Genomic DNA, 14797 nt, shown 5'->3' with positions numbered 1-14797 from the left:
AATTGCAGCACACCCAACTCACCTAACCTTCATGAATGTGCCAATACTAATCTAAATGCATGCAATGTATATAATACATTTTCATCATCTTTGTATCCTTCTTCCCAAAGCTTGCAATAACTTTCTTAAAATTTTATACCTGTTTTTAGTTTGACCTCAACTGCTGCTGCTACCGTGCGGGTAATGGCTTAACCTCGTAGTGGATTTTTCTCTTGGGGAGGCAGTCAAAGCATGTGGTCTTTTATTCACAAAGATGTAGGATTAACTTCGAGTATTTACTAAATTTGAAGTTTATAATAAAATGAATAAATTTTTTTTTGAAAAAAAACACTTAATTAAATTAAAATTACTATTTGATATAAAAGGCTAATAAATCGACCAAGTTGAAGCTCGCTTATTCGAACTTAAAAGCTGGCAAAGTTCTCCCATCCAAGCTCATAACCTCATAGAGTTTGCCCATTCGATCTCAAAGACCGATACCGAGCTCTGAGTAGAGCCCAGAGAGCGTTCTGACCCATTTCGAAGAGATCGGACAAGATCAGAGAGATCAGTACTCACTTCAAGTTTGGACCAAACGAAGACCGTGCCACCGATCGACCGCGCCCCGACCGCGCCACTGATCACGCCTAATTCCCAGCACAATCTAAGGATAATTACAATTATAACTTAAATAGGGAATCAATGAAGATCTGGCCAAGATTTCATCCTAATCATTATAAAAACAAAGTAAAGCTTGAGAAACAGGAATACAAATAAGACTCTCACTTCTATTATACTAAATACTCAATCCATAATCCAATTACTGACTTAAGTGTCAGAGTGGTTGTCAACTACCAACGGCCCTCACATGTTCTTAGATTTTTAGAAGACTCTCAATTCGGTCAAATTAAGTATCCAAGAAATCCACGACAATATCAGTTGGTGTCGTCTGTGGGAAAAAACCACCGACTGTTTTTTCCTTCACTTTCTCATTAGAACGTTGTTCGTGATTTTTTTTTTGGAAAATTTTTTGATTTCTTTTATAACAATTTCATGGCTTATGCAGGTTCAAACTCCAGAAGACACCTTAAGAAATCTTGGGAGACATGGACGCTCTGCCAATAGCAACAGACCCACAATCAAATACAGCAGCCCATGGAACTCATCTAGGAGGCCTTTCTAATCCTGATTCTATGATAAAAAAAATCAATGAAATGGAAGCTATGCTGAAATTATTAAAGAAAGAATATGAACAAAATATTAAGGGTAGCACCCCTGATATGCCAGTGATAATACCACCACCTTCACTCTTTCCGTAACTACCATACCATTTTGAAAGCCAGTCAGAGAAGTGAAATCTGGAACCAGCAAAAGCAAGGCAAAAAGAGTTTATTCAAACGATGATGAATCGGATTTTGAATAGAGTGCCCTTAGCCAGAAAATTGTGCACGCAATCAAGAAGTTCCAGAATAGTTCTCATGATGATGATTATGGAATGGGAAAGGGTTCATCATGAGTGAAGAAATATTATCTAAAGTCTTTCCACCAAAATTTAAATTGCCAACTCTAGAAAAATATGATATGACCTCTGACCCCAGAAGTCACTTGGCAAATTTTCATACAACCTTGCTTTTATAGAATGTTAATAATTTTATTTTATGCATGATTTTTCTAACGACGCTAATAGGATTGGCCCAAAAGGGGTATCAAAGGCTCCTAGACAGTTCCATAGAAAACTTTGAACAATTGGCATGCTTATTCAAGCAGAAATTTGCGAGCTGCATCCCACCCAGAAAACTATCATCTAACCTCATGAAGATACGACAAGCAAAAGGAGAATCTCTTAGGGACTATGTATCTAAGTTCAACGCAGAAGCTATTTAGATGGAAAACCTTAATCAGGAAATAGCCTGTGAAGCAATAAAAGAGGGATCCAGAAACAACAGATTTGTGGATTCCCTAATAAAAAATCCAACTATGGACTATGAGTAATTGATGGAACGGGCAAAGAAGTACATCAGGTTGGATGATGAAAGAATAGCCTTGAAAGAAGAACAGCGAACGAGCCAAAGTTTAGAAAGGAGATATGAAAAAAAGATGTAGTGACTGGCAAACTTATGGTTCAGACTTTGAAATCTTTCGATGATATCGGTACAGCTCTTACACGTGCCTGACAGAGTCCAAAGCCTAGGTATTAATTTGGATACAGAAGAATGGCCAAGAAATCAAATAGCCACAAAAAATGAAATAAAAAACTGCAAATCAGAGAGATAGAAAGAAGAATTGCCATTTCCATGATGATCATGGACATACCACAGATGAATGTCGATAGCTGAAGAATGAAATCAAAACACTCATTTGACAAGGAAACCTCAAAAGTTTTGCTAGGATAGAAGGGAGATAAGAAAAATTAAAAGATAGGTGCCAAGAAAAATATGACAAAGAAGAGCCCATTGGAGTCATCAATGTCATAGCAGAAGTACCAGGAGGGCATAAAAGTAGCAGTAAAAAGGTAGCTGAGGCTCTCAGCTCGCAAAAGTATTTTCCATCGACACAGAATCCATCTCCAGGGATTTGATCATTTTCGAGCCAAAAGACAACGAAAATATTAAAAAAAACTCATTCTGACCCTTTCATGATTAATACAGGTAGTTTGGTCAACCTGATCACGCTGAAAGTTTACTAGAAGCTAGGACTGAAGAAAGCATATCTCACCAAAGTAGTGTTCCCCTTGGTCAAACTGGGAACTGTGCCAATAGCTGGAACCACAAATTTAACAACAATCTTATGTAACGAAGTCCACAAGCATACAATATATGCGAAGTTCATAGTAGTGGACATCCCACTGTCCTACAATGCCATTTTGGGATGACTAATTTTAAACGGTAATAATATCTTAATTAACATGGACTATTTGTATTTGAAACTTTTAGCACTAAGTGGAATAGTAGTGGTAAGAGGGAGCCAAAAATCAGCCCAAGAACGCTACAGCCGATCTACAAAAGCAGCGGGCAAGGTCACACTACCAGTTGATCTCCTAGAAAGACCATAAAGCAGCATCTCTCCAGATAGAAGAGGTCGAGCTCCATGTGGGAAAAAAGATTAGGATTGACATTGCACTACAAGGTCCGAATAGGGATAAGCTCATTAGAACGCTTGCTGAGAGATTGTCCACCTTTGCTTGGAGTTCAGAAGAGGTGCTAGGCGTAGATCGGACAATCATGGTTCATAACCTCAATGTTGACCCAAACACCAAGCCAATACAATAAAAGAAAAGGAAAATTGTAGTGGACAGGCAGCAAATCATTAGAGAGGAGATCCAAAAGCTATTAAAAGCAAGTTTTATAAGGCAGGTCAAGTACCCAACATGGCTAGCGAACGTGGTCCTAGTTAAAAAGTCGAACGGCAACCTCAACAGGGCATGCCTAAAGGATCATTATGCGCTACTAACAATTAATAAGCTAGTTTACTCTACAATCGGACATTCCGTATGCTCTCTGGTAGATGCCATCTTAAGGTACCATCAGATAAAAATGGACCCCCGAAGACGAGGAGAAAACAACATTCATTATGAACATGGTAATGCCTAATTCCCAGCACAATCTAAGAATGATTACTGTTGCAACTTAATTAGGGAATTAGCGAAGATGTGACCAAGATATCATCCCAATCACTATAAAAACAAAGTAAAGCTTTAGAAACAGGTATGCAAATCAAACTCTCATTTCTATTATATTAAATATTCAATTCATAATTTGATTACTGACTTGAGTGTCGGAGTGGTTGTCAACCACCACCGGCTCTCACCTGTTCTTTGATTTTCAGGAGACTCTCAATCCGGACAAATCCAATATACAGGACATCCACGGCAACATCACTATTGAACCAAAAAATTAAATTAATTTGATTTGATTATTTTCAATTAATGATTTTTTAAATGAATTGAAATTAAATTAATTAATTTTTTGAAAATAAAAATATAATAAATTAAATATAAAAATAACTAATTAAATCAAAATATTTTTTCTGTTGAAGTGGAATAATGCTTGCCGATATTTTTTACACGTTAGATTGAACAACTTTGGAAAGCCTTTAAATGAGTAAGCTGCCGGCTCTACTGTAATGGGTTTTAATTCTTTATATATAGACATAAACAAATATCCAACTAATTATTAAAAAAAGTATATTCAACAACAATTATATATATATACTCAATAACAATAATAACATAAACTAAGCCTTTATCTTAAATTAATTAGGGTTACCTATATGAATATTAGAAGAAATGAGAGTGCAAATAATATGGGTGAAATAACATCAAAAAATTTATAATTTTTTAATATTAATATAGAATTGGTCTTAAACAGAATTAAATGGCAAAAAATTACTAACTTCATACAGAAGATTTTATTCTTCATTTTAGACATTTTCAAATTATTTTAATTGACCAACTTTTGCAGTTATTTCTTATTTAAACGTCGTCGGTATATGGTTGTTGTGCTGTCTGCAATGTCATTGGCTAATTGTAGGCTATAAGGATAATAACTGGGGCGTTACCGACGGAATAGGCTTCGATAATTACCGATACTTCAGATGTCGTCGATAACGATGAGACCTCATCACATCTTATATAGTAAATAATAATAGATGGAATTAATCCAGGTACTTTTTTTTTCTTTAGTAATAATATTATTACCTAAGGAATAAAATCCATCACTAATAATTTAAATTATATATATTTTTTTAAACTGTAAATAATTTTATTATTAATTTTATGACAAAATTAAAATGACAAAAGATGTAAAAAATAGTAAAAGAAAATAATTATATTATATAACATGAAATTTATAAACAACGAAAGTATGTTTAGTTTTATTCATAAATTGTGATACAATATCCCTTAATTATCAATCTCGTAGAGATGGAGGAGTTGGTTGACCTTTGAATAATCTGACTATTTCCTGTATCATAGAGCTTCTGAGTTGGTCCATCTTCAACCTCTATTGCTCAATGCGTTGCTCCCTCTCTTACCTCTTATCATCAATATGCTTCTCCAAGTCATGTACATGCTATTAATTCTATAGAATGGACAATGAAGATGGCATAGTAGAGGAAGAACCAGTATGAGGGTAAATGTAAGATGCTTGGGATCAAATACCATACAACCTCCATTATCTTTTGATCATAATGTTCAATTTAAATATTTCATACAAAAGTACATCAATATTTAACTATCTATTATACAATACAATTTATTCATAATTATCACTATTATCATCATATTCCTGAATTTCATCTTCATTTTTTTCTTTGCTTTTTGTTGAAGAATTTAGATACGGCTCGTTCAATAGCTCCTCTTCTTCAACAGTTGCAAGATTTGGGAGTTCACCTCTTCGATAAGTCCAATTTGTTTTTCTTGGACATTTTTATCAATTCGAAGCACTTATACTTCTTTATCTTGTAATGTTTGGTCTGACATTTGAATCGTTACATTTGACTGAGGCATAATGACTATATACTAAGGCTTCACTTTTTATATTATATACCAATATATCTTGTCTCATCTCAAGTTAAGATAAATAATGTAAATCACTTGCAAAGCAATAACGAATAGTTTATATTTATTTAATCTTTTTTCGGTGATTAAAGTCCACTAAATTACAGTGTTTGTGAATGTTAATATTTCCATTCCGAGTTAAATCAATTTACTTAAATAATTTCTGTCCTCTTTAATTTGTTATGTTTAAAGTCCAACATGAGGGTTTTCTTTTAGTACAAAATCTATTTCTAAATACTTTGGCACAATCTCACCTAATTCTTTATGACTAAACGATAGCTAATATTTGAAAATATATATGCACTGAATTTGTTTCTTCTTTACGCCACCCACATTACTTAGATTAAAAATATTACAATATTTCAACGGCTTTATATATATATATATTCACACCTATCATTTGTTAATGATCAACTAATGTTTACAGCACCATTATGTGCAAGCAAATGGAGCAGAAATATATAAATAACGTTAACTTGGTCATTATTTTCTGCTCCATTTGCTTGCACATAATGGTGCTGTAAACATTAGTTGATCATTAACAAATGATAGGTGTGAATATATATATATATATATATATATATATATATATATATATATATATATATATATATATATATTTATTTATTTATTTATTTATTTATATATATATATTTATTTATTTATTTATTATTTAAATAATAAAACCTTTCACCTAAAACATCATAAATAAAATAAATTTTGATATTTAATTAGGTCTATATAAGATTCTGAATATTGTACCTAGTTAATGAACCTTCCCAATTAGATCAAAGGCAGACTGTTCATTGCCAAAATTAATAAATGAACAAACGACGTCTATCATTCTTTACTCAGCTTCAAAATTTAAATCTTCATTAATGAACTTCCATATTCTCTTATTCATTTTATGAACTAAACTAACACCCTTCAGATTACTCTTGTACTTGGTTTTATGAATCTTAAAACTTACTGGACCGACTTCTTAATTTACAATATATAACATTGGTTCAATATTAATTGTTTTAGTAGTTGTTAACTATTTTATTAACTGTTAATTATTTTAAATTTATTAATGACTACAATAAATATTGATAGGTTAATTTTTTAAAAAAATTAAAATCTCATTATTAATATTATCAACAGAATGTTGTTAATTATTGATGTTATGTTATTTTGTTTATAACTTATTTTATCATTATGTTAAGATGGTATTTGTGTTAACTTATAAACTGGTCAAACTAGCCTATATGCTCTAAAAATAAACTGACCTCTTTATTTATAATAATTTTTTAACTTTAATCTCAAATTAGTTTATAAATTGAGCTTATAAGCTAAATTCTCAGCTTTTCGTTAGGGCTTATAACCTATTTACTTATAAGCTAATTTGAATAAGTATTTCAATATATTACCTTCATTTGATTTTTAAAATTTTAATATAAATCTTATTTAATATCTTTTGTCATGATTCAACCTATGGGCTGGACCGGCACTAGGACCTGGGCCAGCCTAAAGCCCCCGAGGCCCATAGTAAGCTTAACTATTACTCAACCCAACTCTAAGGCCCATTTGGGCCCAATTTCAAGAATTCAACCGGACAGAGTTTGGCCATAAAATGGACCTTTTAACGGGGAGTTTTTGACTCACCTGACCTGTAAACACAATATATAATCAATTGGGGAGCTCAGCTCACCCTCCACATACTCATAATAACATAAAGTCAAATGAGAGCTCAGCTCCCTCATCCAGTCCAACATACATACATATAATAAGTTTACAGGTCCAACATGACAAATTATATTACAAACCCAAATCAAATAAATATTTCTAACACATGCGGAAATTCTAGGAGTTAACAGAATTATACAAATATTACAGACATTAATAGATGACCTGTGAAGAAGAAATGCAGGTTAACCACAACAATAATCCTCCTGTAGCCTGGAAAAATAATGAACAGGAGTGAGCGTTCGACTCAGAGAGTAAAATATTAATTTTAACCATAATCTCTATAGCTATCTAAAGCTAATACACCATGTGGAGTGAAATGCAACATCGTCATAAATTTCATACAAATCACATAAAAAAGGCAATTTGGAGCACTCACACACTCAACACTGTCAAACAATTCATATATGGGAGTTGATCCCCTATACAACCCTCTTAATCCAACCTTTGCCAGCGAAGATCTCAAGCCGGACTTTTGTTTGATAAACCAAATACGGGGTCCCAACGAAGAACTCAAGCTGTGTCTACCCCGAAGGACCGGGTCCCAGCGAAGATCTCAAGCTGTGTCTACTCGTCTTGTCTGTCACGACCCAACCTATGGGCCGGACCGGCACTAGGACCTGGGCCAGCCTAAAGCCCCCGAGGCCCGTAGTAAGCCTTAACTATTCGTTAACCCAACTCTAAGGCCCATTTGGGCCCAATTTCAAGAAAACAAACGGACAGAGTCCGGCCATAAAATGGACTTTCCAACGGGGAGTTTTTGACTCACCCGACCTGTAAACACAATAAATACTCAATTGGGGAGCTCAGCTCACCCTCCACATACTCATCAACATAAAATAAATGGGAGCTCAGCTCCCTCATCCAATCCATCAACATGCATAACATATTTAAGTTTACAGGTCCAACATGATAAAAATATTACAGACCAAATTCAAATAAATACTGCTAACACATGCGGAAATTCTAGGAGTAATTAAAATTACACAAACATGGATAAACAACCTGCGAAGGATAAAAGCAGGTTAACCCAGAATAAAATATCCTCCTGTGGCCTGTAAAAATTTTTGAACAGGAGTGAGCGTTCGACTCAGAGAGTAAAATATCAATCTTAACTATAATCTCTATAACTATCTGAAACTAATGCAACCTGTAGAGTGAAATGCAACATTAACATCATATTCACATCATAGCATCAAAAAGGTAATTTGGAGCACTCACGCACCCTGTAGCATCAATCATAATATATTGGGAGCTGATCCTGCATGACCTCTCTTAAATCCAACTTTGGTGCCGTGAAGAACTCTAGCCTGACTTTCGCTTAATAAACCAAATCGAGGGTCCATGCGAAGAACTCAAGCCGTGACTACCCCTCGAAGGAGGTCGGTGAAGAACTCAAGCCGTGACTACCCCGTCCTATCCATAGTCCACACCACATCACACGCACGCCAACGCACGCACACTGCTCCAAATTACCACAACAACACTCATGGCACATTAACAGTTATGAATGCAACATAAATCGTGCCTAGAGTTTAACTACACAAATATATTCATATAAGTGATGCATGGGCATGCTGAACATATAATAATATCGAAATTATAATTAAAATTAATATTTTACTCACAGACTTGACGACAAATTACTGTGGCGGCTGGGCGGAGGAAGAAGGCTGTCCCGGCTCACCTGACAATTACATTACATCTATTTAATAAATTTGACTCAATACAAACAAAGAAAAATATCAAGTACGTCCTAAGTCGTGCCGAAAATCCGGCAGAGTCTCCCCTATACCTAGGACCTACCCAACCTGCAAAAGGGCTAAAAACGCACTTCTATATTCACAATCCATATATCAACAGTTCAATCATATCACACAGCCCCTCCTGGGCCCATCAAATCAATTATCCATCACAATACGCAAAATTTCAATTTAGTCCTTATTATTGATCATTTTTGCAAAGACTGCCCAAACAAGCTCTAAAAATTATAAAACTTTGCCCGCGTCCTTAGCAAAATTACGAAGCTATTTCAAAAAAAATCGTAAATTTATAAGCTACCACGAATATTTTACGGATTTTTAATCCTATTTAAGCACTAGAAAATTACGAAAAAACAAGGTTCGGGTTTACCTTTGCGATTCCGACCTGGACGCGCGCTGGGGCGTCGACAATGGGGTAGGCAAAATCTCGCCCAATCGGAGACTTTTCCAGAACGGTTCGCCTAATTTCGCAGACTTGGTCCAATCGCCGAATTTCCGCGAATTGAGAAAACCTACAAGAAGACCATACCACGGGGGTTAGAACATAAATTTTTCAGACTTTTCTATGCTCAGTTAATGCTCGGAAAAACAACTGCGAAGTTCGTGGGACCCACCAAAAACGTTGTCGGAAAATTTTGAAATTAATATCATGAAGCTCTCGTCGAGTGGAGCGTGCTGGTAGCCTCGGTTTTCTCGTGGGATTCACGGTTTTCGAGAAATCTAGCCCAAAAGTCGAAATGGGCGAAAATCTTCCCGAGCAAAAATCGGACAATCCGCTCGATGGATTTCGGCGTTCTTGGTGTCTATGGAAAGCTCTCGCCGAGTAGATGGTTTTGGACACAAGACCCGGTCCAATCGGTGACCGGATCGGCCGGAGTTGGCCGAGGAAGGCGGCTTGGCGCCGCAGGGGAGAATCGCGCGTTCCGTGCTCGGTACCGGCTGGGACGGCTGGGAGGCGGCGCCGCCGAGGGAAGGACGCAGGGGAGGCGGCTGGCCGGCGGCAGGGGAGGGGAGGAGAGAGAAAAGAGAGAGAGAAGGGGAGAGCGTCGCGCGCGGGAGGAAGAGGAAGAAAAAGAGAAGAGACCGGTCCGATTCGACCGGTCCGATCCGGTCCGGTTCGATTCGGCCGGTTCGATTCGAAATACAAAATTTTGAATTTTTACTCTGCCTCGGGACCGAAAACGAGGTCCAAAAATTCCGAAAAAATTTCATAAAACTCAGAAAAATACGTAGACTCCAAATATATTTTTAGTTTTGCCACGTGGTCTTTAAATTAATTTTTAAAAATCATCAAAGTTTATATTTTCGGAAAATCGAACCCGATTTTTAAAATCCGAAAAATCTCAAAAAAATTCCTAAAATTTAAATAAAATTTAAATATCAAAAATACTCATAATTAATAAAATTTTGGGGTGTTACATTCTTCCCCCCTTACAGAAAATTCGTCCTCGAATTTTTCACAAGGCAGAATAAAACACATGATTATACATTGAACAAATACGGGTACTTGCTACGCATGTCCCGTTCTGACTCCCAGGTGCACTCTTCCACTGACTGACTCCTCCACAAAACCTTAACTATAGGGATCTGTTTAGATCTCAGCTGTCTCACTTGGTAGTCCACTATGGCTACAGGCTGCTCCTCAAATGTCAAATTCTCTTTTAGCTCTATCACATCCGGCTGCAGTACATGAGAAGGATCGGGGATGTATTTCCTGAGCATGGAGATGTGAAACACGGGATGAACGTGAGAGAGGTTGGGTGGTAGCCTCAAAAGGTCCGATATACCGAGGTGCCAACTTGCCCTTCTTTCCAAATCTCATGACTCCCTTCATTGGAGATACCTTCAGGAATACATAGTCGCCCACTGCAAACTCCACATCCCTCCGTGCAAGTGCATAACTCTTACGCCTCTTGAAATTGTCTTGATCGTTCCACGATTAAAGGAACTACCTCTGAGGTGTACTGCACTAGGTCTACATCATGCACTTTCGCTTCCCCCATTTCTGTCCAACACAGAGGAGACCTACACTTTCTTCCATATAATGCCTCATAGGGTGCCATCCCTATGCTGGAGTGATAACTGTTGTTGTAGGCAAACTCCACCAAAGCTAGCTGCTCATCCCATTGACCTCCAAAATCCAAGACACTCATGCGGAGCATGTCTTCCAGTGTTTGGATTGTCCTTTCGACCGCCTGCCGTGCATGCGAGGGTGGAAAGCCGTCTTGAAGTTCAACGTGTGCCAAGTGCCTCCTGCAACTTTCTCCAAAACCGAGAAGTGAATCGGGGCCCTCTATCGGATATTATGGGCCGGAATTCCATGCAATCGACTATTTCTCGAATGTAGAGCGGGCATCTTGTGCCACGCAGTATGTAGTCTTCTGGTAAGAAGTGAGTGATTTGGTCAAGCGGTCCACAATTACCCATATCGAATCATATCCTCGCGTGGTACGAGGCAACCCGATCCACAAAATCCATAGTGATCATTTCCCACTTCCATTCTCGGGATAGGGAGCTCTTGCAGCTTCACGACGGTCTCGGTGTTCAAACTTCACCTTACGACAAGTCAAGCACTTGGACACAAAGTCGCTATGTCTCTCTTCATGCCATTCCACCAATAGCTATCTTTCACATCATGGTACATCTTGGTGGAACACAGGTGATATCAGCATGCTGTGTAGTGTGCCTCTTGCATGATTTCATTCCTGAGATTGTCCACATCGGGCACACATATTCTAGAACCTTGCACTAGGGCGCCATCATTGGCAAATCCAAACTCACCACCTTCACCTTGCTGTACTTTTTCTACGATCTTCATCAATTGTTGGTCTCTGTGCTGGGAAACTCTAACTCTGTCCCTCAAGTCTGGCCTCACTGAAAAGTGAGCCAACAATACCCCCTCATCTGAAAGATCTAGGATTAAACCTTGATCCATCAACTCATGTACCTCCTGAATCAGTGGTCTCTTCTCTACTGAAATGTGCGCCAAACTGCCAGAAGATTTTCTGCTCAAAGCATCTGCTACAACATTGGCCTTCCCAGGGTGGTACTGGATGGTGCAATCATAGTCTTTCAGAAGCTCCATCCATCTCCTCTGTCTCAAATTTAAATCCCTCTGTTGGAAGATGTACTTCAAACTCTTGTGGTCGGTGTATATCTCGCACACTTCACCATACAGGTAGTGTCTCCAGATTTTTAGTGCAAAGACTACAGCCGCCATTTCCAAATCATGGGTGGGGTAGTTCTGCTCATGCCTCTTCAGCTGCCTTGAAGCATAAGCCACTACCTTTCCATTCTGCATCAAAACACACCCTAGGCCAACTCTGGAGGCGTCACAATACACGGTGTATCCTTCACCACTCACAGGTAGTGTCAACACAGGGGCAGTGGTTAGACACTCCTTGAGCTTCTGGAAACTCACCTCACAGTCATCTGTCCAAATGAATGGAACATTCTTCCTGGTCAACTTAGTTAGGGGAGCCGCTATCCTGGAGAAATCTTGTACAAAACGCCTATAGTAGCCAGCTAAACCCAGAAAACTTCGCACCTCAGTGACTGTTGTAGGCCTAAGCCAATCAGTTACAGCTTCAATTTTCTTGGGATCCACTTGAATACCGTCTCTAGAAACCACGTGTCCCACGAATGAGATGCTTTCTAGCCAAAATTCACATTTCGAAAATTTGGCGTATAGCTGGTGCTCCCTCAAAGTCTGCAACACCATCCTCAAGTGCCACACGTGTTCTTCCTCGGTCCGAGAGTATATCAGAATGTCATCTATGAATACGATGACAAAACGGTCCAAAAATGGCTTGAACACCCTGTTCATCAAGTCCATGAAGGCTGCTGGTGCATTAGTGAGTCCAAAAGACATCACCAAGAACTCATAATGACCATATCTTGTCACGAAGCCGCTTTTGGACACGTCCTCATTCCCGATTCTCAATTGATGGTAGCGACCGCAGTCTATCTTGAAAAGAATCTAGCTCCTTGAGCCGATCAAACAAATCATCGATCCGAGGAAGTGGATACTTGTTCTTCACGATCACCTTGTTCACCGTATGCGTAGTCGATACACAACCTCAATGACCCATCCTTCTTTCTCACAAATAAAACAGGAGCACCCCAGGGTGAAGTGCTCGGACGTATGAAACCCTTGTCCAAAAGCTCCTGTAGTTGCTCCTTCAACTCTTTCAATTCTGCTGGTGCCATCCTATAAGGTGGCATGGATATGGGGTTTGTACCTGGAATAACATCAATGCCGAACTCTATTCCCCTTTCTGGTGGCAACCCTGGAAGCTCTTCAGGGAAGACATCCATAAATTCTCTGACAACAGGAACATTTTCCATGCTGACACCTTCTACAGATGTATCTCTCACCAATGCCAAATACCCTTGGCATCCACGCCTCAACATTTTCCTAGCACTAATTGCCGACACCAAGTTATATGGAGCCACGCTCCTGTCACCATCAAAGCTAAACTCTTCCACACCAGGTATGTGGAAGTACACCTTTTTGTTCCTGCAGTCTAAGGTGGCGTAATGAGTTGCCAACCAATCCATCCCCAAAATTACATCAAAATCCATTACTGGTAAAGGAACCAAGTCTGCTGGGAGGATCTTTCCATCCACTACTACTGGGCTACCCGGAAAAACCATATCTACCTCTATGTTGTCACTAAGTGGGGTAGCTACAGACAAAGGGCATTCTAAAGTGGCAGGGTTTCTACCCAATCTCATGGCAAATACAGGGGAGACAAATGAGTGCGTAGCACCCGGATCTATTAAAACACGAGCCTCATAAGAACAGACCAGAAGAATACCTGCCACAACTGCGTTTGAGGCCTGAGCATCCTGGTGGGTCAGGGTGAAAACCCGAGCTTGACCCCTACCCTGAGTGGCAGAACCCTGGTACTGACTCCTACCTCCTGATCTGCCTCCATATCCACGTCCCCCTTGTCCTCGGCCCTGTTGGCCATACCGAATCGATCGCCATGTGGGAAGCACCCGGATACAGCTGGCGAGGAACGTTGGCAACAGAACCCTGTGACCCCATCTGTGGCTCACTGAAAACGGGGCATTCCCTAGCAAAGTGACCTGGTTGGCCACACCTGAAGCACACTCCTGATCCCATCAAACAAGGTCCTGAATGCCCTCTTCCACATTGTGCACAAGGTGCCAAAGAGGATCCTGATCCAGACCCAGAACTACTGTACCCTGAACTCTGACCACTGCTGGATCCGTACCCTGGTCTGAATCCTCGAGGTTTATGCCTAAATCCACTTTTCTTATTTCTACTCTTTCCTCTGTAATTACTCTGGCCACCACTGTCCTGAGTACCCATGGGAGGGACACCTGAGGAACCTTCTGCTTTGTTCTTCTTTGCTCTTCCGCTGTCATCCGCACAGAATCGATCTCTATCCGTCTGGCTCGGTCAATCACCACGTCAAAAGATGATCGACATCATGGCCGTGTTCGCATACCTCTGTCCGCCCCTTTAAGAACCTCTTCACTTTCATAGTTTACGTAGCAATTTGTAGGGGCATATCGCTCAATTCGAAACTCAGTAGCATATTCATCTCTGCATCGGCCATTCTGTCTTAAGGCCTCAAAAGCCCACTGCTTTTTGATCTCTGTAGCTTCGCACAAATCGATTGATGAAAAGTTCTACAACCGAGCCCATGACAAACCCTCCATCCGGGGTAACACGTAGTCATTCATCCATTGCCTAGGCATAGGCCCCATGACATGCTGTACACACTCTATCAGTCTTCTA

General features: G+C 39.1%; 1 long non-coding RNA gene across 1 annotated transcript; it reads right to left on the bottom strand.

Annotated features, from left to right (window-relative positions):
- Positions 1–8051: 8051 nt before the first annotated feature.
- Positions 8052–9158, bottom strand: LOC131176009 (uncharacterized). The gene is made up of 2 exons (XR_009146137.1): positions 8890–9158; positions 8052–8316 (listed from the first exon to the last, which is right to left on the bottom strand). It is a non-coding gene; the product is annotated as an uncharacterized LOC131176009 (long non-coding RNA).
- Positions 9159–14797: the final 5639 nt, after the last annotated feature.

This window comes from Hevea brasiliensis, chromosome 18 (assembly GCF_030052815.1).
Source record: "Hevea brasiliensis isolate MT/VB/25A 57/8 chromosome 18, ASM3005281v1, whole genome shotgun sequence".
NCBI lineage: Eukaryota > Viridiplantae > Streptophyta > Magnoliopsida > Malpighiales > Euphorbiaceae > Hevea > Hevea brasiliensis.
The sequence above is the reverse complement of the archived record's forward strand: the minus strand, read 5'-3'. Positions and strand labels throughout refer to the sequence as shown.